The sequence below is a fragment of the Oncorhynchus keta genome, chromosome 10 (genome assembly GCF_023373465.1).
Source record: "Oncorhynchus keta strain PuntledgeMale-10-30-2019 chromosome 10, Oket_V2, whole genome shotgun sequence".
Taxonomy (NCBI): Eukaryota; Metazoa; Chordata; class Actinopteri; order Salmoniformes; family Salmonidae; genus Oncorhynchus; species Oncorhynchus keta.
In genome coordinates, this window is record NC_068430.1 from 34,226,942 (window position 1) to 34,254,770 (window position 27,829).

Sequence of the window (27,829 nt, forward strand, 5' to 3'; positions counted from 1 at the left end):
ACTTGTTGTTAGGGTTGTTGACAGAAAAATAAGTAGTTTCCTCAAACTTCATATAGGCCTATCACTTGAAATTACTGAGAGAATTCCTCAAAACATCAATACACTATGGCATATCTTGCCCAAGTATTTTCTAATGGTCTTTATTTTAAATTGGCACGGTATGAATATACAACATTTTACAATGCAGCTCAGACTTTTAGGGAGGATGTTCATCTGGTAAATTTAACAAAATTGATCTCAATCTTCATTCAATAACACCCCCCAACAAGGAAGTGTGCGTATAATGATCTTAACGAAATATAAAAATGATCCCCTCACATGTTCAAGCTAAATTATTTACAGATTTTAAAGAGCTACAATTATTCACAATATATACACTCGTTAAGCCCTTTCTAGCTCAGTTGTTTGAGCATGGCGAGTGTAACACCAGGGTTGTAGGTTTGATCACCGGGACTACCTACAGTGGGGAGAACAAGTATTTGATACACTGCCGATTTTGCAGGTTTTCCTACTTACAAAGCATGTAGAGGTCTGTAATTTTTTATCATAGGTACACTTTAACTGTGAGAGACGGAATCTAAAACAAACATCCAGAAAATCACATTGCATGATTTTTAAGTAATTAATTAGCATTTTATTGCATGACATAATTATTTGATCACCTACCAACCAGTAAGAATTCCGACTCTCACAGACCTGTTAGTTTTTCTTTAAGAAGCCCTCCTGTTCTCCACTCATTACCTGTATTAACTGCATCTGTTTGAGCTCGTTACCTGTATAAAAGACACCTGTCCACACACTCAATCAAACAGACTCCAACCTCTCCACAATGGCCAAGACCAGAGAGCTGTGTAAGGACATCAGGGATAAAATTGTAGACCTGCACAAGGCTGGGATGGGCTACAGTACAATAGACAAGCAGCTTGGTGAGAAGGTAACAACTGTTGGCGCAATTATTAGAAAATGGAAGAAGTTCAAGATGACGGTCAATCACCCTCGGTCTGGGGCTCCATGCAAGATCTCACCTCATGGGGCATCAATGATCATGAGGAAGGTGAGGGATCAGCCCAGAACTACTACATTGACCTGGTCCATGACCTGAAGAGAGCTGGGACCACAGTCTCAAGAAAACCATTAGTAACACACTACGCCGTCATGGATTAAAATCCTGCAGCGCACGCAAGGTCCCCCTGCTCAAGCCAGCGCATGTCTAGGCCCGTCTGAAGTTTGCCAATGACCATCTGGATGATCCAGAGGAGGAATGGGAGAAGGTCATGTGGTCTGATGAGACAAAAATAGCTTTTTGGTCTAAACTCCACTCGCTGTGTTTGGAGGAAGGAGAAGGATGAGTACAACCCCAAGAACACCATCCCAACTGTGAAGCATGGAGGTGGAAACATCATTCTTCGGTGATGCTGTTCTGCAAAGGGGACAGGACAACTGCACCGTATTAAGGGAAGATGGGGCTATGTATCGCAAGATCTTGGCCAACAACCTCCTTCCCTCAGTAAGAGCATTGAAGATGGGTCGTGGCTGGGTCTTCCAGCATGACAACAACCCGAAACACACAGCCAGGGCAACTAAGGAATGGCTCCGTAAGAAGCAGCTTAAGGTCCTGGAGTGGCCTAGCCAGTCTCCAGACCTGAACACAATAGAAAATCTTTGGAGGGAGCTGAAAGTCCGTATTGCCCAGCAACAGCCCCGTGATCTGGAGAAGGCCTGTATAGAGGAGTGGGCCAAAATCTCTGCAGCAGTGTGTGCAAACCTGGTCAAGAACTACAGGAAACGTATGATCTCTGTAATTGCAAACAAAGGTTTTCTGTAGCAAATATTAAGTTCTGCTTTTCCGATGTATCAAATACTTATGTCATGAAATAAAATGTAAATTAATTACTTAAAAATCATACAATGGGATTTTCTGGATTCTTGTTTTAGATTCCGTCTCTCAAAGTTGAAGTGGACCTATGATAAAAATTACAGACCTCTACATGCTTTGTAAGTAGGAAACACTGCCGATTTTGCAGGTTATCAAATACTTGTTCTCCCCACTGTATATGTAAAATGTATGCATGCCTGACTGTCACTTTGGATAAAATTGTCGGCTAAATGGCATGCATTTATTACTGAGGAAACCTTTGCGCCAAAAAAACTAAAACATTTTGTTGACAGGAACAGCTGAGCTCCAATCACTATTTCTGAGAAATAACTTCTCAAATGAAAATAGGATAAACATAAAATAACAGTTCTAAACGTTCACGACAGTTGACAAAATGTACAACTTTCCAGAACCATTTCTCAACTTTTAAAGTGCTACAAAATGTTTATGGAACATGATGAATGCTTCATCAAGCATGTCAATTCTACAATGAACAATTAAAGAGTTGTATATATATAAATATATATGCCATTTAGCAGACGCTTTTATCCAAAGCGACTTACAGTCAGTCATGTGTGCATACATTCTACGTATGGGTGGTCCCGGGAATCGAACCCACTACCCTGGCGTTACAAGCGCCATGCTCTACCAACTGAGCTACAGAAGGACCACATCAGTTGTATAAGCTTCACTAAATTACTGGTTCTCATTTAAATATTCAAACTGTGGTTCAACCTCTAAACCACAACAGCATGTGGTTCTCACTATTTTTCAGGTTTCCGAATCGGCATTCTTTTTCAATATGTAGAATGACTAAATAATCAAATGTAACTGGTGAACAGAACCCTCCTTTTGCAAACATACTGTATCATTTTGTGACGCCAAGTGTAAATACCACTACTACTTCTGTAGAAATGTCAAGTTAAACCCCATTCAGTCCAAGTCTTAGATACATTTTCACAGGTGCAGATTGCCAAGTCCATGGTGTTTTTCCCACCCTCCTCTCAACCCAACATAGCAACAGACATTGAAATAATGCCCCTTTTCAGCCATCACATTGAGGAGAGAAAACAAAACCTGACACCATTACACCACCACAGCTGAGACATTTGGATTGGTTTGTGCAAGGCACATAAGGGTGCCTGATAGGGACAACACATTTCTAAGTGTGGGAACAGGTGTACTTGTGGACACTGGTGCTTCCAGTAGGGCCCAAGGGGCAGCTGAGACTTAGCAGTGAGTTCAGAGTTCTGACAGGGGCGAGGGACACTCCCCGCTCCTAGCCTCAACAGGTGCTTGGTTCCCACGATGCGAGTAAACATCTCCCCAGAGCTCATAACTCCACATCGTCTGAGACCGGTGCAGTACTGGTGTACTGGGCCTCTTCTGTTCTCTCCTCCCAATACAAATCTGTAGTTGTTTTCCAATTCCTGATGTCTCTTTTGCTCCTTGTAAAGTTAATCTGTTCCCCCTGTCTGAGAGACATCAAGGAAAGAACAAAATAATAGCTCACACATTTACTCATATTACTTAGACTTCTTTGAAAATGTTGAACTGCTTAACTCTTCCAATTGCTTATCTTGGTTTTGATAGCACTCTTTGAACCCAATTAATGAAGAAAATGTCCTTATCTTTCAACATCTTCACTACATGACCAAAAGTATGTGGACCCCTGCTCATCGAAATCATGGACATTAATATGAAGTTGGTCCCCCCTTTGCTGCTATAACAGCCCCCACTCATCTGGGAAAGCTTTTCCACTAGATGTTGGAATATTGGTGTGGGGACTTGCTTCCATTCAGCCACAAGAGCATTAGTGAGTCAGGCACTAATGTTTGGCGATTAGGCCTGGCTCAGAGTTGGGGTTCCAATTCATCCCAAAGGTGTTCGATGGGGTTGAGGTCAGGACTGTGTAGGCCAGTCAAGTTCTTCCACACCGATCTCAACAAAGCATTTCTGTATGGACCTCGCTTTGTGCATGGTGGCATTGTCATGCTGATACAGGAAAGGGCCTTCCCCAAAAAGTTGCCACAAAGTTGGAAGCACAGAATAGTCTAAAATGTCATTGTATGGTGGAGGGTTAAGATTGCCCTTCACTAGAACTAAGGGTCCTATCCCAAACCATGAAAAACAACCCCAGACCATTATTTATCCTCCGCCAAACTTCACAGTTAACACTATGCATTGGTGCAGGTAGTGTTCTACGGGCATCCGCCAAACCCAGATTGGTCTGTCGCACTGCCGGATGGTGACTTGTGATTCATCACTCCAGAGAACGTGTTTCCATTGCTCCAGAGTCTACTGCTCCAGAGTCCAATGGTGGTGAGCTTTACACCACTCCAGCTGACACTTGGCATTGCGCATGGTGATCTTATGCTTGTTTACGGCTGCTCGGTCATGGAAATCCATTTTATGATGCTCCAGACGAACAGTTCTTGTGCTGACGTTGCTTCCAGAGTCCGTTTGGAATTCGGTAGTGAGTGTTGCAGCTGAGGATGGCAATTTTTCCACGCTACACGACACGCTTCAGTGGTACCATTCTGTGAGCTTGTGTGGCCTACCACTTTGCGGCTAGAGCCATTGTTGCTCCTAGATGTTTCCACTTCACAATAACAGCACATATAGTTGACCGAGGCAGCTCTAGCAGGGCAGAAATGTGATGAACAGACTTTTTGGAAAGGTGGCATCCTATGACGGTGCCACATTGAAAGGCATTGAGCTCTTTAGTAGGGCCATTCTACTGCCAATGTTTGTCTATGGAGATTTTGTACACCTGTCAGCAACCGGTGTGGCTGAACTAGCCGAATCCACTAATTTAAAGGGGTGTCCAAAAACGTTGTATATGTATAACGGTGTCCCGTTCCTGTAGGTTCATGCTCTACAACATCCGCAGAGTACGACCCTGCCTCACACAGGAAGCGGCGCAGGTCCTAATCCAGGCACTTGTCATCTCCCGTCTTGATTACTGCAACTCGCTGTTGGCTGGGCTCCCTGCCTGTGCCATTAAACCCCTACAACTCATCCAGAACGCCGCAGCCCGTCTGGTGTTCAACCTTCCCAAGTTCTCTCACGTCACCCCGCTCCTCCGCTCTCTCCACTGGCTTCCAGTTGAAGCTCGCATCCGCTACAAGACCATGGTGCTCGCCTACGGAGCTGTGAGGGGAACGGCACCTCAGTACCTCCAGGCTCTGATCAGGCCCTACACCCAAACAAGGGCACTGCGTTCATCCACCTCTGGCCTGCTCGCCTCCCTACCACTGAGGAAGTACAGTTCCCGCTCAGCCCAGTCAAAACTGTTCGCTGCTCTGGCCCCCCAATGGTGGAACAAACTCCCTCATGACGCCAGGACAGCGGAGTCAATCACCACCTTCCGGAGACACCTGAAACCCCACCTCTTCAAGGAATACCTAGGATAGGGTAAGTAAGGGTAAGTAATCCTTCTCACTCCCCCCCCAACAAGATTTAGATGCAAGTGGCTGTTCCACTGGTTGTCATAGGTGTTTGCACCAATTTGTAAGTCGCTCTGGATAAGAGCGTCTGCTAAATGACTTAAATGTAAATGTATAAAAAAAAACACTTTTTATAGACTAAAAATAAGACAACCCATCTGTGGTGTATTTAAAAGGATTATGATACTTGTCATTGTGATTACCAAGAGGTTGATGAGCAGGTTGATGAGCAGCTCTCTGAATGACTTAGTATCTTCTTCAGTCAGCCACTGATCCTCAGCTGTCCTTAGTGTTCAAATCTTCACCTCAATTTTACCTTAAAAGAAATACAATAAAGTTACAATACTTATAGCTGTTTCACTTACATCAAACAAAGCAAATGCATACAAACAGGCAAAAGATGCCACATCGCCTAACCTCTCATACACATACAGTATAAATATACAACAAACACATTACACATGGGCAGCTTGAAATGTGCAACTGTGCACAAATATGGTCTTGAATATCAGCCAGAAACCCTACTGGAAAGATTCTATCACAATACCAGATACAGAAAGCAAACACTTCAGAAATAAGAACAGAGAACAGAAACTGCACATGGAAAGCACATTAAAGGCGGATTATGAAAATGGATGAGACAGTGTCACTGTTGCATCTACAGTCGTGGCCAAAAGTTTTGAGAATGACACATTAATTTCCACAAAGTTTGCTGCTTCAGTGTCTTCAGATATTTTTGTCAGATGTTACTATGGAATACTGAAGTATAATTACAAGCATTTCATAAGTGTCAAAGGCTTTAGTTGACAATTAATATATTATTATATATATATATTATTATATTATTATTATTATTATTATATTATTATTATTATTATATTATTACAATTACATGAAGTTGATGCAAAGAGTCAATATTTGCAGTGTTGACCCTGCTTTTTCAAGACCTCTACAATCTGCCCTGGCATGCTGTCAATTAACTCCTGGGCCACATCCTGACTGATGGCAGCCCATTCTTGCATAATCAATGCTTGGAGTTTGTCAGAATTTGTGGGTTTTTGTTTGTCCACCTGCCTCTTGAGGATTGACCACAAGTTCTCAATGGGATTAAGGTCTGGGGAGTTTCCTAGCCATGGACCCAAAATATCAATGTTTTGTTCAACGAGCCACTTAGTTATCACTTTTCCCTTGTGGCAAGGTGCTCCATCATGCTGGAAAAGGCATTGTTCGTCACCAAACTGTTCCTGGGTGGTTGGGAAAAGTTGCTCTAGGGAAAATGTGTTGTGAGTGAGCCCACTCCCTTGGCTTAGAAGCAACCCCACACATGAATGGTCTCAGGATGCTTTACTGTTGGCATGACACAGGACTGATGGTAGCGCTCACCTTGTCTTCTCTAGACAAGCTTTTTTCCGGATGCCCCAAACAATCGGAAAGGGGATTTATCAGAGAAAATGACTTTAGCCCAGTCCTCAGCAGTCCAATCCCTGTTCCTTTTGCAGAATATCAGTCTGTCCCTGATGTTTTTCCTGGAGAGAAGTGGCTTCTTTGCTACCCTTCTTGACACCAGGCCATCCTCCAAAAGTCTTTGCCTCACTGTGCGTGCAGATGCACTCACACCTGCCTGCTGCCATTCCTGAGCAAGCTCTGTACTGGTGGTGCCCCGATCCCGCAGCTGAATCAACTTTAGGAGACGGTCCTGGCGCTTGCTGGACTTTCTTGGGCGCCCTGAAGCCTTCTTCATAACAATTGAACCGCTCTCCTTGAAGTTCTTGATGATCCAATAAATGGTTGATTTAGGTGAAATCTTACTGGCAGCAATATCCTTGCCTGTGAAGCCCTTTTTGTGCAAAGCAATGATGACGACACTTGTTTCCTTGCAGGTAACCATGGTTGACAGAGGAAGAACAATGATTCTAAGCCCCACCCTCCTTTTGAAGCTTCCAGTCTGTTATTCGAACTCAATCAGCTCGACAGAGTGATCTCCAGCCTTGTCCTCGTCAACACTCACACCTGTGTTAACGAGAGAATCATTGACATGATGTCAGCTGGTCCTTTTGTGGCAGGGCTGAAATGCAGTGGACATGTTTTGGGGGGATTCAGTTCATTTGCTTGGCAAAGAGGGACATTGCAATTAATCTGATCACTCTTCATAACAATCTGTAGTATATGCAAATTGCCATCATACAAACTGAGGCAGCAGACATTGTGAAAATTAATGTGTGTTATTCTCAACTTTTGGCCACTACTGTACACCTCTTGTACATAAATATTTCATGCTGTGAGGCCAAATCCTATTGTGAAATGTAATTATCGCAAGCACACCCAGAAACTTCCTCAGATAACATGTTCACACAGGATCTTTGCAACACCCCAATAGTGATCTGTGGAAGGGAATTTTAAAAGAGAATTTCAATAGATAAGAGATGATGCGTAGCTCTGTTGTGTCATTCTATTTTTAGAACCCGACCAAAATTAGATGAGAGGAGCTTTGCATGATCATACGCTAAAGAAAGCAGGCGGAAAAGAGAGCGATAGGCCATGTGTTTTTTGGCCACCCCCCCCTCCTACCTTCGGCCTTCAGTCCCGCCTTCTCTAGCTGTCCTTTAACCATGTCCTTAATATGCTGCCACTGGAGGTCGCCTTCGCCCATCTCCTGAACTTCGACCTCCCCATCGGGGCTGCTGCTCGTCTTATACTTAGTAACTCTGATTTGAACATGGTCGTCAAGTCGCTTGGTTTGGTGTGACGAGACGAGAGACAAAGAGAGGTCCCCTCCCAACAAGTATACGTGGGGAAGCAGGATGTAGGGGGGATCTGTTATAGAAGTGTCTTACTCACATGTAATTGAAAAGGGCTTTTTTTCTACAATGTCGTAACTTAAAATGTACAGTGCCAGTCAAAAGTTTGGACACACCTACTCATTCAAGGGTTTTTCCTTTATTTATTTATTTACTATTTTCTACATTGTAGAATAATAGTGAATACATCAAAACTATGAAATAACACATATGGAATTTAACAGGACAATGACCCAACACAGCAAAGCTGTCAGAGGTAAAGGGTGGCTACTTTGAAGAATCTAAAATAAACACATCTAAATGTAACACTTTTTTGGTTACTACATGATTCCATTTGTGTTATTTCATAGTTTTGATGTCTTCACTATAATTCTACAATGTAGAAAATAATCAAAAATAAAGAAAAACCTACTAATTTTGGACTAGTACTGTATGCCAGCAGTGACCGTGGCAAATAAAATCTAACTACATGAATCCAGCATATTGAAGCTATTCTATAATTTCTCTTCATATAGTCAGTATGCTGATATAGCCTACAGCGGTTTTAATCTCCCTTGAGCATTGAACCTCAAATCTCCAAAGGTACTGAATATGGGATGGAACAAGAAATGAATATACACAGAAGTTAGATGTTTGAACTATGAACACATAGACCCAGGCCCAGTGAGTGGAGCCTTTGGTGGAGAGCCCAGTTACCTGGCTGTTGGGGGGCCAGGCTGGGGCTGCCCCTGGCTGGGTCATTGGCCTTCTGGCCTCCCTCTGTCAGGTGCTCTGCCTCTGTGTCCCCGGCGTCTTTGTCCTCTAAGCGGTTCAGCAGCTTGTCCAGAGATGTCTCAAGAGTCTGGGTGGCCTGAGTGAGGTCAAACTCCCCGTTCAGACCCTCTGTGTCCAGCTCCTGCTGAGCCTAGAACATAGAGAGAAGCCCATCAAGTCAAAGGAAGACAGCACCATTGAGCCTGTCAAGTAAATATGACTGAAATAATATAAATATTAAAGATGTCCCCTAGTCATTTTTTTTACTTTTCCACCAGAAAACTGATATCCGAAGAATAAATACAGTAAAGTACACACTAAAGGGTAAAAGGCCAGCTATCTCTTCATCAAACTCCTGCCGCAGGAGACGCTCTTCTTCATCCTCATCCTCGGCTCCACGTCTCTCCTTTTCCTTCCTCAGTGCCTCTCTTTCGGCTTCATTTTGTGTTTTCTGAAAGGGAAGTCAAATAACCATATTGAAATTTAAATACACAGAAATGGTATTCCTGCAGAAATGGAACTTCCGGCGCCGACAGAGATGGCCGCCTCGCTTCGCGTTCCTAGGAAACTATGCAGTTTTTTTTTAACGTGTTATTTCTTACATTAGTACCCCAGGTCATCTTAGGTTTCATTACATACAGTCGAGAAGAACTACTGAACATAAGAGCAGCGACAACTCACCATCAGTACGACCAAGAATATGACTTTCGCGAAGCGGATCCTGTGTTCTGCCTTTCACCCAGGACAACGGAATGGATACCAGTCGGCGACCCAAAAAAACGACTTCGTAAAAGGGGGAAACGGAGCGGTCTTCTGGTCAGACTCCGGAGACGGGCACATCGTGCACCACTCCCTAGCATTCTTCTCGCCGATGTCCAGTCTCTTGACAACAAGGTTGATGAAATCCGAGCAAGGGTAGCATTCCAGAGGGACATCAGAGACTGTAACGTTCTTTGATTCACGGAAACATGGCTCACTGGAGAGACGCCATCGGAATCGGTGCAGCCAGCTGTTTCTCCACGTATCACGCAGACAGAAACAAACATCTTTCTGGTAAGAGGAGGGGTGGGGGCGTATGCTTCATGGTTAACGTGACGTGGTGTGATCATAACAACATACAGGTACTCAAGTCCTTCTGTTCACCTGATTTAGAATTCCTCACAATCAAATGTCGACCGCATTATCTACCAAGGGAATTCTCTTCGATTATAATCACAGCCGTATATATTCCCCCACAAGCAGACACTTCGATGGCTCTGAACAAACTTTATTTGAATCTTTGCAAACTGGAATCCATTTATCCGGAGGCTGCATTCATTGTAGCTGGGGATTTTAACAAGGCTAATCTGAAAACAAGACTCCCTAAATTTTATCAGCATATCGATTGCGCAACCAGGGCTGGAAAACCTTGGATCACTGCTATTCTAACTTCCGCGACGCATATAAGGCCCTGCCCCGCCCTCCTTTCGTAAAAGCTGACCACGACTCCATTTTGTTGATCCCTGCCTACAGACAGAAACTAAAACAAGAAGCTCCCGCGCTGAGGTCAACGCTGTTCAACGCTGGTCCGACCAATCTGATTCCACACTCCAAGACTGCTTCCATCACGTGGACTGGGATATGTTTCGTATTGCGTCAGACAACAACATTGACGAATACGCTGATTCGGTGAGCGAGTTCATTAGAACGTGCGTTGAAGATGTCGTTCCCATAGCAACGATAAAAACATTCCCAAACCAGAAACCGTGGATTGATGTCAGCATTCGCGTGAAACTGAAAGCCTGAACCACTGCTTTTAATCAGGGCAAGGTGACCGGAAACATGACCGAATACAAGGCAATCAAACAAGCTAAGCGTCAGTATAGAGACAAAGTAGAAACTCAATTCAACGGCTCGGACACAAGAGGTATGTGGCAGGGTCAACAGTCAATCACGGATTACAAAAAGAAAACCAGCCCAGTCACGGACCAGGATGTTTTGCTCCCAGGCAGACTAAGTAACTTTTTTGCCCGCTTTGAGGACAATACAGTGCAGACCAGCTGGCTGGTGTGTTTACGGACATATTCAATCAATCCCTATCCCAGTCTGTTGTTCCCACATGCTTCAAGAGGGCCACCATTGTTCCTGTTCCCAAGAAAGCTAAGGTAACTGAGCTAAACGAGTACCGCCCCGTAGCACTCACTTCCGTCATCATGAAGTGCTTTGAGAGACTAGTCAAGGACAATATCACCTCCACCCTACCTGACACCCTAGACCCACTCCAATTTGCTTACCGCCCAAATAGGTCCACAGACGATGCAATCTCAACCACACTGCACACTGCCCGAACCCATCTGGACAAGAGGAATACCTATGTGAGAATGCTGTTCATCGACTACAGCTCGGCATTTAACACCATAGTGCCCTCCAAGCTCGTCATCAAGCTCGAGACCCTGGGACTCGACCCCGCCCTGTGCAACTGGGTACTGGACTTCTTGACGGGCCGCCCCCAGGTGGTGAGGGTACAACAACAACAACATTTCCACCCCGCTGATCCTCAACACTGGGGCCCCACAAGGGTGCGTTCTGAGCCCTCTCCTGTACTCCCTGTTCACCCACGACTGCGTGGCCACGCACGCCTCCAACTCAATCATCAAGTTTGCGGACGACACAACAGTGGTAGGCTTGATTACCAACGACGACGAGACGGCCTACAGGGAGGAGGTGAGGGCCCTCGGAGTGTGGTGTCAGGAAAATAACCTCACACTCAACGTCAACAAAACTAAGGAGATGATTGTGGACTTCAGGAAACAGCAGAGGGAACACCCCCCTATCCACATTGATGGAACAGTAGTGGAGAGGGTAGTAAGTTTTAAGTTCCTCGGCGTACACATCACAGACAAACTGAATTGGTCCACCCACACAGACAGCATCGTGAAGAAGGCGCAGCAGCGCCTCTTCAACCTCAGGAGGCTGAAGAAATTTGGCTTGTCACCAAAAGCACACAAACTTCTACAGATGCACAATCGAGAGCATCCTGTCGGGCTGTATCACCGCCTGGTACGGCAACTGCTCCGCCCACAACCGTAAGGCTCTCTAGGGCGTAGTGAGGTCTGCACAACGCATTACCGGGTGCAAACTACCTGCCCTCCAGGACACCTACACCACCCGATGTCACAGGAAGGCCATAAAGATCATCAAGGACAACAACCACCCGAGCCACTGCCTGTTCACCCCGCTATAATCCAGAAGGCGAGGTCAGTACAGGTGCATCAAAGCTGGGACCGAGAGACTGAAAAACAGCTTCTAGCTCAAGGCCATCAGACTGTTAAACAGCCACCACTAACATTGAGTGGCTGCTGCCAACACACTGACTCAACTCCAGCCACTTTAATAATGGGAATTGATGGGAAATTATGTAAAATATATCACTAGCCACTTTAAACAATGCTACCTAATATAATGTTTACATACCCTACATTATTCATCTCATATGTATATGTATATACTGTACTCTATATCATCTACTGCATCTTTATGTAATACATGTATCACTAGCCACTTTAACTATGCCACTTTGTTTACATACTCATCTCATATGTATATACTGCACTCAATACCATCTACTGTATCTTGCCTATGCCGCTCTGTACCATCACTCACTCATATATCTTTATGTACATATTCTTTATCCCCTTACACTTGTGTCTATAAGGTAGTAGTTTTGGAATTGTTAGCTCGATTACTTGTTGGTTATTACTGCATTGTCGGAACTAGAAGCACAAGCATTTCGCTACACTCTCATTAACATCTGCTAACCGTGTGTATGTGACAAATAAAATGTGATTTGATTTGATTATGAATCCACGGCTATGGGGAAAACTGTAACTGTTCCATAGCCTGGCCTGAAGGCGGCACCAACCTTTCTGTTGCTCTCTTTTAGATGCTGCACAAATTTCATCAGGTCTTGTAGGGTCTGTGATGACCTTGGGGTTGAATGTTTCATCTCCAAAAGCTGCGAGGAATCAAAAACACCTGATAGAAATGAACCAAAAGGATGACACTTCAAAGCATCAGATGTGATATTGTAGTGAGTAGTGTTTATAAATGTCAATTAATTACCATCCTCTGTGACCTCATTATCTGTGAGCTGATTATCAAAGGCACCCTCTCCAGTCTGTCAAAACAGAAAGCTGTTGGCGCCATCCTGTGGAAGACTAAAGTTGAAAGATATTATGATCACTGACTGTGTGTACCTGATGCTCTGAAGTGTGTCAGTTGCTGTGGTACCCCCTGGATGTGTCACTCCCTCACAGAAATTAGTGGTGTCTCCTATCAGACCAACACACACCCCAAAAATTAAGTACTTTGATGCAAGAAATGGGCATTGAACCTTCTGTGTCTGACCCCAGGACATCTGGTACTTCGGTTGGTGTAGCTGACTCCTCGTCTGTCCGCTCATCCGCTGTGCCATCTGTCCCCTCATCACCGGTCAAGATCTCATCGAGAGTCTTCAGCTCCTCTGAGATCTGCTCCACTTTACGTTTTGTGTCCGCTGAACATGAGAGCGATAGAGAGAAGGAAGGTTACATTATTCCTCAGGTCTTGTGAAATAAAATATTTAGCCAGGCTTCATATCACAATACATGAAGAGTAAGCAGCCTCCCACAGACCTCAATCCTGCCTGATTACTCACAGACTTGGGCCTTGACATAGTCCATGTACTGCTTGGTGCTGAGGGCTGGCTGGCACACAATGCCCTGGGGCTTGGCGGTGGAGGGCGGACACATGAAGGGGTGCAGGCAGGTGCGGGTGGTGTGGAACGTCAGTACGTAGCGACAGGACTGGGGCTCATCCACACGGGCCACGTAGTCACCCGACCCCTTCTCACACACAAACTGAAAAACACAGACCACAAAAGATCAGGGGTCACAGTTTGTCAAGGAGTCACACCAGTCATATCTGATGTGTTTGCAGTTTTACATATTTATTCAATATTTATTTAATATAAAACAGGTTGTTCAGGTTGTTATTGCAATCTTAAGAAACCGTCTCTCACCCTGACTTCAGTCTCCCTGAGGCTCCCGTTCAGGTCACATTTGGAGCCGTTGACATAGCTCTGACTGTGGTAGCGCTTCAACCTGTGCTGCTTGGAGGCCTGGGAGGGGAAGGATAGAGAAAATGAGCTTTATTAGTGTGTGTGTATTACACTGGTATACACACACTCGTTGGTATTGATGCAGTACGGCAGGCTGTAATTTCAAAAGAGAAATAGATCATTTTTTACTGACGATGGTATTTGCCAGCTCTTACACTACATGACCAAAAGTATGTGGACACCTGCTCATCGAACATCTCATTCCAAAATCATGGGCATTAATATGGATTTTTTAAATATATTTTTTATTGAATATCCAAAACATTCAATATACTTGTAGTGAAGCTGCTCAACAATTACACCACACCAGTCATCCAACAGACTCCCATTCGGAGCAACACACAGAAGCATCCGGGGTCAACGCCCTGCTCAAGGGCACGTCGACAGGTCTCCCACAAGGTCCCCCCAAAAAGCGGGGACCCTCCGCTCTCATGTTCAGCGGACACAAAACATAAAGTGGAGCAGATCTCAGTGGAGCTGAAGACTCTTGATGAGATTTTGACCGGTGATGAGGAGACAGTGGATGAGCAGACAGACGAGGAGTCAGCGACAAGACCCCCCACACTATTTACATATGTGTGTGTCCGTGTATGTTTTATTTGAATGAGAGTGTGTATATGCATGTGTACAAACACCTGCACGGCATCAGCCTCAGGCAAACCAGCATTAGCTGTAAAAACACTGCCCCTCAGTTTTATATTGACTTTATTTTTTCACTTTATCTTTGACCATCATTCTATCTCCCGCCCAGCAACTCTACTCTCACTTGTCTCCAATTCCACATCCCAACCCTCAGCTTCCCTCAGCCCATCCCACCTATCTCTGCTGGCCACCCTCTTCGGATTTCTATGCAACATATCTTTCAACTATGCTGTGATTTTTAACGTACAATTTCAATCTATCTAATCGCATAGAATCCACAGATTGTTGAAGATAAATACTTTTACTAAGAGTATTAGTAATTGACTCACCCGGTCTCTCCAGATCTCCTAACAGTACTATTTCTAGTGTCAATTTTAGATCAATGTTATGCATTGTCAGCCATTCCTGAACCAGAGACCAGAAACAGGCTACCTGAGGGCAATACCAAAATAAATGGTCTATTGATTCTGTATCCTCACAACAAAATCTGCAGAGCTTCGATGATTTTATGCCCCAAATTTTCATCACTTTGTTGGTGGCAAGAATTCCAAATAATAATTTTTGCTGAAAAGCACGAAGTCTTGAAACATGCATCATTTTATATATCAACTCATATACCCTGTACCATGGAATGGTACCATGCAGTCTGTATGGCACAAGTTCTTGTTTTAATAATAGTGAAATCAGACCTTCCTGCAGAGTACCTGACAGACTACCATTTCTATAGGAGTAGTTAAACAATCTAACATTGGAGCTTTTAGTATTTAAAAAAAGGCTTCATATACCTCTACCGGTATGCCATCGAGCCCTGGGGTTTTTTCCAGACTGAAAGGATTTAATAGCCTCAAAATTTTATTTTTCAAAAAGTTATTTTTCTGTACATTTGTTAAATGTTACATTTTTTGTATTATTTGGAAAGAATTCCTTACCGTAATCTTCATTCAGTGGGAGAGGAGGAGACGGAACAGAGAACATCTGCTTAAAATATTCTGAGAATCATAGATGACTCCGTCTTCAGTAACGAGTTTCTGCAAATTATTTTTGTCAGTGTTCCTGTGATGGAGATTGAGGAATAATTTTGTGCATTTTTGTCCATATTCCATCCAGTTTGCTTTATTTTTTGTAATAGATTACATTAGATCGTCCTGGAATAAGTTCAAGTTATTTTTATTTTTCCTTTAACTTATTTTGTATCTCTGTGATATTGTTTTTATTGCTATCAACCTGTACGATTAGTTCATGTATTTCCCTTGTTAGTCTAGTCTCTTTAGCAATTGAATGACCTCTGAAGGTACATTTAAAAGGTATCCCAAACAATAAGTGGGTTTGCTGTTCCTATATTCTCCTGGAAAAATTCAGTTATAAATAATTTAGTCTTAGTTAAAAATAAGTTGTCCTCCAGTAAACTTTGATTAAATTTCCAATATCCCCATCCACGTAGAAATGTTATAAGAGTTATGTGAAGGCCAATTAGATGATGATCCAATCGCATTCCGTCTCCTATTAAAACTTTTTTATCCTTTGAGGCAAGAGAGAAATAGATAAATCAAGCTAAGTCATCATGAATACCTAAGTCTCCTCCATGTATATCTCACTAGGTTGGGGATTTTAGTCTCTAAATATCCACTATTTCTAATGTGTCCATAATATGTGTGATTTCCTTAAGGGCACAGTGATGATAGTTTGTAGAGTGATTTCCTTTGTGTTCCAATGAGGTACTTAACACTGTGTTATAGTCTCCTACCATAATGATTTGATCATTATTTTCGAAGAAGTATCGATCATCCCGATTTGGACCACAGATTAATGAGACAAATCTCTTTTTCATTCACTTTCATTTAAAAAAAGGGATCTACCTTCCTTGCGAATCATTCTTAACTATTTGCACATTCAGATTGAAATTGTTGTTAATTAATATCACACTTTTTGAGTTCCTTTGTCCATGACAGAAATAATTAAAAGTTACTGCCATCAGAGCTATTATGACAGTCCAAACTAGAGCTTTCAAATGTATGATATTTAGATATATTTTTTTAAATAGGTTCTAGCAATATATGTTTTATTCCCTTGCCTGTTTGCCTGTGAGCCAGTGCCACAAATGTTTGAAAATTGAGACAAGATATTATGTGTGTCTTAAATCTGAGTAAGTTGATGTGCATGATATTGGATGTGATTTAGTGAGTTTATTTATTTTTATTTTTTTATTTCACCTTTATTTAACCAGGTAGGCTAGTTGAGAACAAGTTCTCATTTGCAACTGTGACCTGGCCAAGATAAAGCATAGCAGTGTGAACAGACAACACAGAGTTACACATGGAGTAAACAATTAACAAGTCAATAACACAGTAGAAAAAAAGAGAGTCTATATACATTGTGTGCAAAAGGCATGAGGAGGTAGGCGAATAATTACAATTTTGCAGATTAACACTGGAGTGATAAATGATCAGATGGACATGTACAGGTAGAGATATTGGTGTGCAAAAGAGCAGAAAAGTAAATAAATAAAAACAGTATGGGGATGAGGTAGGTGAAAATGGGTGGGCTATTTACCAATAGACTATGTACAGCTGCAGCGATCGGTTAGCTGCTCAGATAGCAGATGTTTGAAGTTGGTGAGGGAGATAAAAGTCTCCAACTTCAGCGATTTTTGCAATTCGTTCCAGTCACAGGCAGCAGAGAACTGGAACGAAAGGCGGCCAAATGAGGTGTTGGCTTTAGGGATGATCAGTGAGATACACCTGCTGGAGCGCGTGCTACGGGTGGGTGTTTCCATCGTGACCAGTGAACTGAGATAAGGCGGAGCTTTACCTAGCATGGACTTGTAGATGACCTGGAGCCAGTGGGTCTGGCGACGATTATGTGGCGAGGGCCAGCCGACTAGAGCATACAAGTCGCAGTGGTGGGTGGTATAAGGTGCTTTAGTGACAAAACGGATGGCACTGTGATAAACTGCATCCAGTTTGCTGAGTAGAGTGTTGGAAGCAATTTTGTAGATGACATCGCCGAAGTCTAGGATCGGTAGGATAGTCAGTTTTACTAGGGTGAGTTTGGCGGCGTGAGTGACGGAAGCTTTGTTGCGGAATAGAAAGCCGACTCTTGATTTGATTTTCGATTGGAGATGTTTGATATGAGTCTGGAAGGAGAGTTTACAGTCTAGCCAGACACCTAGGTACTTATAGATGTCCACATATTCAAGGTCGGAACCATCCAGGGTGGTGATGCTGGTCAGGCGTGCGGATGCAGGCAGCGAACGGTTGAAAAGCATGCATTTGGTTTTACTAGCGTTTAAGAGCAGTTGGAGGCCACGGAAGGAGTGTTGTATGGCATTGAAGCTCGTTTGGAGGTTAGATAGCACAGTGTCCAAGGACGGGCCGGAAGTATATAGAATGGTGTCGTCTGCGTAGAGGTGGATCAGGGAATCGCCCGCAGCAAGAGCAACATAATTGATATATACAGAGAAAAGAGTCTGCCCGAGAATTGAACCCTGTGGCACCCCCATAGAGCCTGCCAGAGGACCGGACAGCATGCCCTCCGATTTGACACACTGAACTCTGTCTGCAAAGTAATTGGTGAACCAGGCAAGGCAGTCATCCGAAAAACCGAGGCTACTGAGTCTGCCGATAAGAATATGGTGATTGACAGAGTCGAAAGCCTTGGCAAGGTCGATGAAGACGGCTGCACAGTACTGTCTTTTATCGATGTCGGTTATGATATCGTTTAGTACCTTGAGCGTGGCTGAGGTGCACCCGTGACCGGCTTGGAAACCAGTTTGCACAGCGTAGAAGGTACGGTGGGATTCGAGATGGTCAGTGACCTGTTTGTTGACTTGGCTTTCGATTACCTTAGATAGGCAGGGCAGGATGGATATAGGTCTGTAACAGTTTGGGTCCAGGGTGTCTCCCCCTTTGAAGAGGGGGATGACTGCGGCAGCTTTCCAATCCTTGGGGATCTCAGACGATATGAAAGAGAGGTTGACCAGGCTGGTAATAGGGGTTGCGACAATGGCGGCGGATAGTTTCAGAGTGTGTACGATGTCTGTATAAGAGTAAGACTATAATGTGTGATGTCCAAATAAATAATAACTTTGCCAATTTGCATGTTTGAATGTCTATGTGTGTAACATGTAGTGCGTATAGCCTTAATATTCATGATGATAATTGTAATCCAGAGAAAAAAGAGAGGAGAAAAGAGAGAAAGAGAGTGAGAGAAGAGAGCGAGATTAAGTGTGTATGTATTAGTCCATATGTGTAAGTGAACAGTAATATGGAGTTGGTCCCCCCTTTACAGCTATAACAGCCTCCACTCTTCTGGGAAAGCTTTCCACTAGATGTTGGAACATTGCTGCGGGGGAATTGCTTCCATTCAGCCACAAGAGCATTAGTGAGGTCGGGCACTGATATTGGGCGATTAGGCCTGGCTCGCAGTCAGTGTTCCAATTAGAGGTCGACCGATTATGATTTTTCAACGCCGATGCCGATTATTAGAGGCCCAAAAAAGCCGATACCGATTAATCGGACGATTTTTATTTATTTATTTATTTGAAATAATGACAATTACAACAATACTGAATGAACACTTATTTTAACTTAATATAATATATCAATAAAATCAATTAGCCTCAAGTAAATAATGAAACATGTTCAATTTGGTTTAAATAATGCAAAAACAAAGTGTTGGAGAAGAAAGTAAAAGTGCAATATGTGCTATGTAAGAAAGCTAACGTTTCAGTTCCTTGCTCAGAACATGAGAACATATGAAAGCTGGTGGTTCCTTTTAACATGAGTCTTCAATATTCCCAGGAAATAAGTTTTAGGTTGTAGTTATTATAGGAATTATAGGACTATTTCCCTCTATACCATTTGTATTTCATTAACCTTTGACTATGGGATGTTCTTATAGGCACTTTAGTATTGCCAGTGTAACAGTATAAGCTTCCATCCCTCTCCTCGCTCCTCCCTGGGCTCGAACCAGCAACACAACGACAGCCACCACCACCAGAGCAAGGGGAACAACTACTCGAAGGCTCAGAGCGAGTGACGTTTGAAACGCTATTAGCGCATGCTAACTAGCTAGCCATTTCACTTCGGTTACACCAGCCTCATCTCGGGAGTTGATAGGCTTGAAGTCATAAACAGCGCAATGCTTGACGCACATCGAAGAGCTGCTGGCAAAACGCATGAAAGTGCTGTTTGAATGAATGTTTACGTGCCTGCTTCTGCCTACCACCGCTCAGTCAGATATTTAGATACTTGTATGCTTGTATGCTCCGTCAGATTATATGCAACACAGGACACGCTAGATAATATCTAGTAATATCATCAACCATGTGTAGTGAACTAGTAATTATGATTGATTGTTTTTTATAAGATAAGTTTAATGTTAGCTAGCAACTTACCTTGGCTTACTGCATTCGCGTAACAGGCAGTCTCCTTGTGGAGTGCAACGAGAGAGAGGCAGGTCGTTATTGCGTTGGACTAGTTAACTGTAAGGTTGCAAGATTGGATCCCCCTGAGCTGACAAGGTGAAAATCTGTCGTTCTGCCCCTGAACAAGGCAGTTAACCCACCGTTTCTAGGCCGTCATTGAAAATAAGAATGTGTTCTTAACTGACTTGCCTAGTTAAATAAAGGTATATAAAAAATAAATTAAAAAATAATAAAAATTAGCAAATCGGCGCCCAAAAATACCGATTTCCGATTGTTATGAAAACTTGAAATCGGCCCTAATTAATCGGCCATTCAGATTAATCGTCAACCTCTTGTTCCAATTCATCCCAAAGGTGGTCAATGGGGTTGAGGACAGGGATTTGTGCAGGCCACTCAAGTTCTTCCACACCAATCTCGACAAACCATTTCTGTATGGACCTCGCTTTGTGCACGGGGGCATTGTCATGCTGAAACAGGAATGAGAGAATGCCATTGTATGCTGGAGAGTTAAGATTTCCCTTCACTGGAACTAAGGGGCCTTGCCCAAACCACAAAAAACAGCCCCAGACCATTATTCCTCCTCCACCAAACTTTACAATTGGCACAATGCATTGGGGCAGGTAGTGTTCTCCTGGCATCTGCCAAATCCAGGTTCGTCCGTCGGACTGCCCAGATGGTGATATACGATTCATCACGCATTTCTACTGCTCCAGAGTTCAATGGCAGCGAGCTTCACAACGAACAGTTCTCGTGCTGATGTTGCTTCCAGAGGCAGTTTGGAACTCGGTAGTGAGTGTGGCAACCCGAGGACAGATGATTTTTATTCGCTACGCACTTCAGCGGTCCCGTTCTGTGAGCTTGTGTGGCCTAGCACTTCATGCTGAGCCGTTGTTGCTCCTAGACATTTCCACTTCACAAAACCAGCACAGAGTTGACCGGGCAGCTCTAGCAGGGCAGACATTTCACAAACTGACTTTTTGGAAAGGTGGCAGCCTATGACGGTGTCACATTGAAAGTTACTGAGTGGATATTATGGATATTGAATGGCTGTTTGCTCGATTTTATACACCTTTCAGAAACAGGTGTGTCTGAAATAGCAGAATCCACTAATTTGAAGGGGTGTCCACATACTATATACAGTGTCTATTCTCCTGAGCCCCCCCCCACCCCCCCCAAAACAAAGACCAATGTACATTACAGTCAATGGGTATAGTAGTTAAAAAACATAGTAGCGGCATCTGGGTGTCCACTACAGAGGACATTTCTTGATGAGAACTGATGTCCACTAGAAAGGACAAAATGAATTGCTGGGCCTCTGGAGAATATCAATTTATAGACCATGGACATCCTACTAAATTACCAAATTGCATAGAACATCACAGTGTGAGTCTCAGGGGAGAGTCACTTAAGCTGAAGGAGTCAAGTCAACAGGCTCACGATGTTCTTTCCCTCATCATGTCATCAACCTGAACAAGGTACATGCTGTGTTCCAAAACTAACAAGCAGCCCGTACCTTCCAAGCACTCACTCCAACTCTACTTGAACTACAGTACAATGGGTGAAAAATAAAACAAGAAACAAACCGAAACAGCTTGAGATTTTTCTATAAAAATAAATTATATTGGTTCATGCAACATGCTCATTTCATATTTGCCAGCAAGTATACATCGAAAAACTCTTTAGTCCTATGTATGAGAAGAGTACACTACAGTAGCACAACAAGGTATGTCAAAATGCTATGGAGGGGAGAGAGGAGGGAGGCTTCATGCAACAGACAAACAAACATTTTATCTTGGCTGTTTCATTGATCCAGTCAAACTCTGAATCATAGTAACCTGGGAAGAAAACATCCCCTTTGACACCTGTGTCTGTGGAGAGATAAAAACAGACCCAATAATTAGAGGCATGACCGAAATCTAAATAGATAAAGTAGCGTCAGGTAGGTGACACCATGTGATGCAGCAGCACTTGACAGACAGGTCAACACCAGAGTAAGTAACGAAAGTAAAAAGGTGAAAGTGTAAACGGTGAGTACAAACAAGAAGGATCCAGCTGTTGCTACTTGTTCTGTTAACTTTTTTCTAAATAGTTGTTGAAAGTAAGTCTTACCCTCAAGATGGTACTGTCTAATGTGTTGTCCATAGCAGAACTCATATGTCCACCAGTCTTTCGTCTGCAGTCATAAAGAATGACGTTTTCGTACATCAGCTGATATCTCAAAGTGCTGTACAGAAACCCAGCCTAAAACCCCCAAAAAAAACAAACAGCAAGCAATGCAGGTTTAGAAGCATGGTGGCAAGGAAAAACTCCCTAGAAAGGCCAAAACCTAGGAAGAAACCTAGAGAGGAACCAGGCTATGTGGGGTGGCCAGTCCTCTTCTGGCTGTGCCGGGTGGAGATTATAACAGAACATGCCCAAGATATTAAAATGTTCATAAATGACCAGCATGGTCGAATAATAATAAGGCAGAACAGTTGAAACTGGAGCAGCAGCACGACCAGGTGGACTGGGGACAGCAAGGAGTCATCATGTCAGGTAGTCCTGGGGCATGGTCCTAGGCCTCAGGTCCTCCGAGAGGGAGAAAGAAAGAGAGAATTAGAGAGAGCATATGTGGGGTGGCCAGTCCTCTTCTGGCTGTGCCGGGTGGAGATTATAACAGAACGTGGCTAAGATGTTCAAATGTTCATAAATGACCAGCATGGTCGAATAATAATAAGGCAGAACAGTTGAAACTGGAGCAGCAGCACGGCCAGGTGGACTGGGGACAGCAAGGAGTCATCATGTCAGGTAGTCCTGGGGCATGGTCCCAGGGCTCAGGATCTCAGAGAGAGAAAGAAAGAGAGAAGGAGAGAATTAGAGAATGCACACTTAGATTCACACAGGACACCGAATAGGACAGGAGAAGTACTCCAGATATAACAAACTGACCCTAGCCCCCCCGACACAAACTACTGCAGCATAAATACTGGAGGTTGAGACAGGAGGGGTCAGGAGACACTGTGGCCCCATCCGAGGACACCCCCGGACAGGGCCAAGCAGGAAGGATATAACCCCACCCACTTTGCCAAAGCACAGCCCCCACACCACTAGAGGGATATCTTCAACCACCAACTTACCATCCTGAGACAAGGCTGAGTATAGCCCACAAAGATCTCCGCCATGGCACAACCCAAGGGGGGGCGCCAACCCAGACAGGATGACCACATCAGTGAATCAACCCACTCAGGTGACGCACCCCTTCCAGGGACGGCATGAGAGAGCCCCAGTAAGCCAGTGACTCAGCCCCTGTAATAGGTTTAGAGGCAGAGAATCCCAGTGGAAAGAGGGGAACCGGCCAGGCAGAGACAGCAAGGGCGGTTCGTTGCTCCAGAGCCTTTCCGTTCACCCTCCCACTCCTGGGCCAGACTACCCTCAATCATATGACCCACTGAAGAGATGAGTCTTCAGGAAAGACTTAAAGGTTGAGACCGAGTTTGCGTCTCTGACATGGCTAGGCAGACCGTTCCATAAAAATGGAGCTCTATAGGAGAAAGCCCTGCCTCCAGCTGTTTGCTTAGAAATTCTAGGGACAATTAGGAGGCATGCGTCTTGTGACCGTAGCGTACGTGTAGGTATTTCCTACAGGACCAAATCAGAGAGATAGGTAGGAGCAAGCCCATGTAATGCTTTGTAGGTTAGCAGTAAAACCTTGAAATCAGCCCTCGCTTTGACAGGAAGCCAGTGTAGAGGCTAGCACTGGAGTAATATGATCAAATTTTCTGGTTCTAGTCAGGATTCCAGCAGCTGTATTTAGCACCAACTGAAGTTTATTTAGTGCTTTATCCGGGTAGCCGGAAAGTAGAGCATTGCAGTAGTCTAACCTAGAAGTGACAAAAGCATGGATTCATTTTTCTGCATCATTTTTGGACAAAGTTTCTGATTTGTGCAATGTTACGTAGATGGAAAAAAGCTGTCCTTGAAATGGTCTTGATATGTTCTTCAAAAGAGAGATCGGGGTCCAGAGTAACGCCGAGGTCCTTCACAGTTTTATTTGAGACGACTGTACAACCATTAAGATTAATTGTCAGATTCAACAGAAGATCTCTTAGTTTCTTGGGACCTAGAACAAGCATCTCTGTTTTGTCCGAGTTTAAAAGTAGAACTTTTGCAGCCATCCACTTCCTTATGTCTGAAACACATGCTTCTAGCAAGGGCAATTTTGGGGCTTCACCATGTTTCATTGAAATGTACAGCTGTGCGTCATAGCATAGCAGTGAAAGTTAACATTATGTTTTCGAATAACATCCCCAAGAGGTAAAATATATAGTGAAAACAATAGTGGTCCTAAAACGGAACCTTGAGGAACACTGAAATTTACAGTTGATTTGTCAGAGGACAAATCATTCACAGAGACAAACGGATATCTTTCCGATAGATAAGATCTAAACCAGGCCAGAACTTGTCCGTATAGACCAATTTGGGTTTCCAATCTCTCCAAAATAATGTGGTGATCGATGGTATCAAAAGCAGCACTAAGGTCTAGGAGCACGAGGACAGATGCAGAGCCTCGGTCCGATGCCATTAAAATGTAATTTACCACCTTCACAAGTGCCGTCTCAGTGCTATGATGGGGTCTAAAACCAGACTGAAGCATTTCGTATACATTGTTTGTCTTCAGAAAGGCAGTAAGTTGCTGCGCAACAGCCTTTTCTAAAAATGTTGAGAGGAATGGAAGATTCCATATAGGCCGATAGTTTTTTATATTTTCTGGGTCAAGGTTTGGCTTTTTCAAGAGAGGCTTTATTACTGCCACTTTTAGTGAGTTTGGTACACATCCAGTGGATAGAGAGCCGTTTATTATGTTCAACATAGGAGGGCCAAGCACAGGAAGCAGCTCTTTCAGTAGTTTAGTTGGAATAGGGTCCAGTATGCAGCTTGAAGGTTTAGAGGCCATGATTATTTTCATCATTGTATCAAGAGATATAGTACTAAATCACTTGAGTGTCTCTCTTGATCCTAGGTCCTGGGAGAGTTGTGCAGACTCAGGACAACTGAGCTTTGAAGGAATACGCAGATTTAAAGAGGAGTCCGTAATTTTGACACGACTTTTGATGTTCCTTGGTTGGGGTCTGAGCAGATTATTTGTTGCAATTGCAAACGTAATAAAATGGTGGTCCGATAGTCCAGGATTATGAGGAAAAACATTAAGATCCACAACATTTATTCCATGGGACAAAACTAGGCTTAAGCCATGTTTCAGTCAGGCCAATCACATCAAGATTATGATAAGTGATTAGTTCATTGACTATAATTGCCTTTGAAGTAAGGGATCTAACATTAAGTAGCCCTATTTTGAGATGTGAGGTATCGTGATCTCTTTCAATAATGACAGGAATGGAGGTGGTCTTTATCCTAGTGAGATTGCTAAGGCGACCACCGCCATGTTTAGTTTTGCCCAACCTAGGTCGAGGCACAGACACGGTCTCAATGGTGATAGCTGAGCTGACTACACTGACTGTGCTAGTGGCAGACTCCACTATGCTGGCAGGCTGGCTAACAGCCTGCTGCCTGGCCTGCACCCTATTTCATTGTGGAGTTAGAGCCCTGTCTATGTTGGTAGATAAGATGAGAGCAACCCTCCAGCTAGGATGGAGTCCGTCACTCCTCAGCAGGTCAGGCTTGGTCCTATTTGTGGGTGAGTCCCAGAAAGAGGGCCAATTATCTACAAATTCTATCTTTTGGGAGGGGCAGAAAACAGTTTTCAACCAGCGATTGAGTTGTGAGTCTCTGCTGTAGAGCTCATCACTCCCCCTAACTGGGAGGGGGCCAGAGACAATTACTCGATGCCGACACATCTTTCTAGCTGATTTACACGCAGAAGCTATGTTGCGCTTGGTGATCTCTGACTGTTTCATCCATGTTGAGTGGCCTTCCAATGCTAGATTAAATAGAATATAGACTGCTTTATAACGAGAAGTTGCATTCTGTTCCCTTCCTCTTACAATCACATGATCATCAACCAGACATCTAATTCTAATATGTATATAGTCTGTCCAACTCAAACTCTGGTAGATTACAAGTCCAACCTTCAGATTGACCTCTTCATCAATATACAGTAAAGTTAGGTAGCATGTCACAATTTGGTTAGGGAATGCAAACTGACCAATCCGATAAGCATGATTGAGATTTAACTATCAATACAAGTTGCACAACTCATTGCAAAAGCATCTGCCTGGGCAAACATATGCCCTTTCATTTCCTTTAAAGCATCACTTTATTACTTATAACTGTCTGCAATAGTTCTGGTGTAGAGAGGCCTGAAAACAGTTTATTGATTGTTGATGCAGTATGCGTCTCTACGTAGTGATGTTGTATTCCTCCCCTTAGTCTTCTGTGGTTTGTGTCTGACCTTCACTAGGCAAGGGGCAGTGTGCATAGGCTTGAGCAAGTCTGGGATGCTTGGTCCGGTGTAGCCTTGGGAGTCAGGCTCAGAGGCTCGGTCCTGGTGAAACCTCACTGCCTGGGCTGGAAGGCGGCATTCATACATCTGCTTGTATTTGCTGGACACAAGCATGATTTCGTCTGTCTTATACTACAATGTGTCAAACATGACATAATGTTAGATAAAACAGACTGTATTACATCAGTTACTCTTGTATTTTCCTGTAACATTACTTGGAAAATAGCAAGCTAGTTAGCTAATGTTAATTAACTAGCTAAGCAAGAAGCCTATCTGACAGCTGTCAACTTGAAACTGCGTTTTCTTCTAAACGATAGGGCCAGTTAGTTACATATTAGCGGGTAGCTCAACAAGCTGTATAGGGTAGAGCCCTGCACAGGCATGAATTGTAAGCCTGAGTTCTATCCATGCCAGTGACGTTTAGGCCCTACCCAGGTCCGATTGCTTCTGCCAAATTTAAGGCCTGGCCCAAAATCAGAAATAACTTCCTCCATTAGTAAATCCATTAGCTGCTCCTCTTGGTCTTTCACTAGCTCCCTGCGCGCAGCTAGCTCTGCATGCGCTCTGCTCTAAGCGGCTGTGAGTAACCATAGCAACAGCTCTGCTTGGTCTACTCTGCTCGGACTGCTCTGCTCAATGAGGGAGCAGTTAGCTATTAGCTACTTTGTCACTCTAAACTCCGACAAAACTCAAGGAACATTATTTTCTGTGAAATAATCTCTTCCATTTAATATTTGACTCGGTTGAAGCACTTCTGACACCGTGTTATGATCTTGGATAGATATGACTGTACTGCGCAACAGAGCACAAGCAAATGGCTCAGATTCAAAATGATAGTGATACATTTTGTGATACCTGAGCCCTACCCGTACCTTAGTTCAGGGTTCATACACATTGACAGATGAAATTTCATGACTTTTCACCAAATTTCCATACCCAACAATAGGCAGCGTCTATGTACGTTTACAAAAGTAAGCGTAATGTGGTATTGACACTGCGAGGCTGCTCTCTGACCCCATATACCATCCCCTGTCATTGAGCAAGGCACTTAACCTGTTAGGCAACTGTATAAAACATGTGGTTAACACTCAGTCTGGAGAGCTACTGGGTGTGCAGACTTTTAATCAAGCCCTGCATCTCAGGGCTAGAGGTGCCACTACAGATCCTGGTTCAATTCCAGGCTGTATCACAACCGACCGTGATTGGGAGTCCCATAGAACGATGCACAATTGGCCCAGCGTCGTCCAGGTTAGGGTTTGGCCGGGGTAGGGCATCATTGTAAATAAGAATTTGTTCTTAACCTCACTAGG

General features: G+C 43.7%; 1 pseudogene; it reads right to left on the reverse strand.

Moving 5' to 3' along the window:
• Positions 1-2,252: 2,252 nt before the first annotated feature.
• The window catches only part of LOC118388170 (protein OS-9-like), a 38,654-nt pseudogene continuing 13,077 nt past the window's right edge, over positions 2,253-27,829 (reverse strand).